At 38.2% G+C, this 2,929-nt stretch overlaps 2 protein-coding genes across 3 annotated transcripts in view; one reads left to right on the top strand and one right to left on the bottom strand.

The window, feature by feature from the left end:
- LOC101847331 (probable protein phosphatase 2C T23F11.1) overlaps window positions 1-2,929 on the bottom strand; it is a 75,103-nt gene that overhangs the window by 59,130 nt on the left and 13,044 nt on the right. The window lies entirely within an intron of this gene.
- The window catches only part of LOC101847100 (small integral membrane protein 20), a 13,594-nt gene that overhangs the window by 7,221 nt on the left and 3,444 nt on the right, over window positions 1-2,929 (top strand). Inside the window, exon 1 of one of the 2 annotated variants that reach the window (XR_004858434.1) lies at window positions 1,101-1,572. The exons of the other annotated variant lie outside the window; for it this stretch is intronic. The gene's annotated coding sequence lies outside the window, so the exon portion shown is untranslated. Of the gene's footprint in view, window positions 1-1,100; window positions 1,573-2,929 lie in introns of those variants that run through there. 2 annotated transcript variants of the gene reach the window in all.

The raw sequence follows: 2,929 nt of genomic DNA on the forward strand, positions 1-2,929 counted from the left end.
TCATGGGGTTTGGTTTAGGGGTATTCTCATTATGTTTAACAGAAATGTTCTCAGACACGCCCTGCTGTACATTGTGTGTGTGTGTGTGTGTGTGTGTGTGTGTGTGTGTGTGTGTGTGTGTGTGTGTGAGTGTGTGTGCGTGTCAGCAACAACAGTTGACAGTGTGTGTGTGTGTCAGCAACAACAGTTGACCTGTTTTTCTCACAAAACAATTATTATTGACATGGTATGCATTTTATAGAGTCTTTTTCTGTCGTTTTGTATTTTTCTATCTTCCACATCTGTTCAGTTGGGTCTCTCGTAAGCTAGATAAAAATTCACTCCCCTGAACATAATCCAAGAGTTACATGAAAAACCTATGCACTTGTGCTATATAATATAGCTTCTATCTCAGTTTACTGGGTCTGAACTGGATACCCTCTTTACACATATTCCCTCTCTCCCTGTACATATTCATTCTATCACTAACTCAGCCCAAGGTGTTTCTTTGAATTTTGTAGTGTTTCTTTGAATCTTTGAATGTCTGTGCCTCAGACTTATTGACTGGTTTATAAAGGAAAGAACTAAAGAGAAATGCTACTTTTATATGTACCTAGTTTTAATTTATCTGTCTAGAATGTGATATAGTTAGGTGTATGTGTGTGTGTGTGGGTGGGTGGGGGGGTTGTTGCAACATGTATACACAGGGGTAAACTTCCTATATATACCACCACCTGCAATAATTTTAGATGAAGATTCAACGTGTAAAGTTAACTGTTGAGAAACTATTACTAAGGCAAATTTCAAACTTTGAAAAAGAATTTCCATATTGGCATATCTTTTAGGCTTTTACATGAAATAATGGGATATCCCAAGGCTGGAAAAAGTGAAGAGAGAAAAGAGTTTAAGATTTGTGTGTGTGTACAAGGTGTGTTTGTGATTGTACCTGGTACATTTATTGTCGATTTACTGTGCTTGACTGTCAGGGCAACTGTTATAAATGTACTGTAATTAAGTAGCATTGGGAAAAAAGATGCTCTGGTGAATCAAAGAAGTGAGTTGGCATATATTATATCACCTGCATAGTGTAAGAGTCCGCTAAAAGTCATTCTGAAAATTGTTCAGAAGAATAAAAAAACTGGTTCACTGATTTATTTTCCAGTTTATGAAGTTCAAACTTTTGTAGTGTGGCAACTTCAAAACCAGTAACCATAGAGAGCTCATCATTTGACACAATGTGTCCAGCAAATGCATTTATCGATTTCACATGCTGCCTGTAAAAAAAAATGATTTTCATAAAAAGTGGCAAATGACAGATTCTTACACTAAGCATTTGATCTGCACTAGTGACACCAGGCAAATGGGCTGCCACTTTATTGTATGAAACAACATTTTTGTTTACAGTCAAATTATAATCGACATATTCTTCCCGCTTTTGAAACTCTGAGTACATTGATGTTTACACCTAGTTGAGGAAACCATTTTTGGCTTCTTAGAAGTCACTTCAAAGTTATCCCCTGACTTTCAATTTTTCAGATGAAGTTCAAAATGTTGGCCGGCAAGGTATTGACAGGGAAAAGATCCAGCCTGGAGGTAATATTTGTTGACTTTATTATATTTTTTATTTTGTTTTTTCCATTAGAATGAATTTAATCCTTCTTGATAAAATTACAATATTTAGGCCTACCCCTTGGCTGATTATCTCTTTTACACTTGTGGTCTATGTTTGTAAAGTTCAAGATTGAAGTTCATTGTTAATGTTACTGCACCTGACTAAACTGTTATATTTTACTTTTTTACCAAGACTAAGGGCAAGGCCTTTCCTGGTGCAAGCCGTGGCTATAATGTGAAAGAAAAGTTGAACTGAAGTGACTCTCATTTGTAGATGCAGGAACATTGTCACTCTAACTCAAGAAAGAATCTTAAAGAAAGTACTGCTTTTAAACTTGTCTGGCTTAGGCAGCTGTCGTAATTCTTTGTTATTAATCGTATAAATATACCTCAAATGTTTGATATTAGGCCTATACATACTCATACATGTATTAAAACTATGGTGTTAGGATTTGTGTGTGTCTCCCCCCCCCCCCCCTTGGCATGCAAAAGATGCAATGCAAGTTTGAGTCCTATGAGTATGTGGGATGATACTCATATGGAGTACATGATTTATCTCCTTTTGTCTTCTGTAATATTAACTGACAGACAAGGCCTAACCTGTTCATATCCTAAACAATGTTGTGTCAGTGAGGGTGTAAAATATTTACAGTAAACAATAACAATTGTAAGAGGGCTGTCCCAGAAATAACAAGAAAATAGCTATAAAATTAAGTGTTTTCTTGACTGAGATACAACTTACAAAGATAGATGGCTATACATTCCCTTTTTTTCTAAATGTAATCCACATGAACAGTCAAGCATTTTTCCAATCGCCACATTAGTTAATGCACTCCTTTCGCATGGAATTTTTCATCAGTTTGTTACTGAAGCCAGTCTCTTACATGCCCGTAAGGTGTATGTCATGAGCCATGAGTGAATTTCTTCATAGTTGGATATTGCTTCAGTCTGAAAGGGGCAAGATCAGGACTGAGGTGAAGGGGAGGGAGGACCTCCCAAACATATTTTTGCAGCCGTCATTGTCATGTTACATTTTGCCTGCTTCGTTCAAACAATGCTGTTTCCACTTTCTGCCCCCACCCCCTCACCTCCTTTGCCCCCTCCTCTGGGCTCCTGAATCTTTCTGCAGCCTGTCTACTGCTACGCCTTGGCTTCTCCTTACTGCTGTCTTTCTGCCACACCCCTGATCTTCTGGTAGGAAAGATCTACACCTAGCCTTCTCGGACAAGGGCGAAAAATCTCGGAGGGCCCGTGTGCAAGTTGCGCACGTTAAAGATCCCTTGGTGGTCTAAAATCGATAAGAGTAGGCTTCGGCCGCCACCCGGGCAAAATTCAAAAT

The sequence above is a fragment of the Aplysia californica genome, unplaced genomic scaffold (assembly GCF_000002075.1).
Source record: "Aplysia californica isolate F4 #8 unplaced genomic scaffold, AplCal3.0 scaffold00122, whole genome shotgun sequence".
In the NCBI taxonomy this organism is placed as follows: domain Eukaryota; kingdom Metazoa; phylum Mollusca; class Gastropoda; order Aplysiida; family Aplysiidae; genus Aplysia; species Aplysia californica.